Source organism: Galeopterus variegatus, unplaced genomic scaffold, assembly GCF_000696425.1.
Source record: "Galeopterus variegatus unplaced genomic scaffold, G_variegatus-3.0.2 Scaffold51, whole genome shotgun sequence".
Classification (NCBI taxonomy): domain Eukaryota; kingdom Metazoa; phylum Chordata; class Mammalia; order Dermoptera; family Cynocephalidae; genus Galeopterus; species Galeopterus variegatus.
Window position 1 is genome coordinate 1,318,417 of NW_007726162.1, and position 321 is coordinate 1,318,737.

Here is a 321-nt window from a genome sequence, read left to right on the forward strand (position 1 = left end):
CCCGGGGGTCTCTGACGGGGCTGGTAGTGTGGGGAGTCCCCGGCCAGCGTCGGGAGGGCAGGGAAGAGGAGCCCGCCCAGATCGTCTCTCCACCACACCCTGCGCTTCGGCCCCAGGTAAACTCCCTGTTTCCCGGAGGCAGATACCATCTCTGTGGGCCTCAGTTTGGAAGAACCCCTAACTGATTTCTAGTTGGGAGAGGGGAGCCCAGAACGCTCTGGAGCTGCATTGAAGCTGCCGGAGAGCACTCCCAGAAGGCGCCCCAGGCGACCCATGCTGTGGGGAGTCAAAGAGGAACTGTGTGCTGTGGGACCCTCCCCC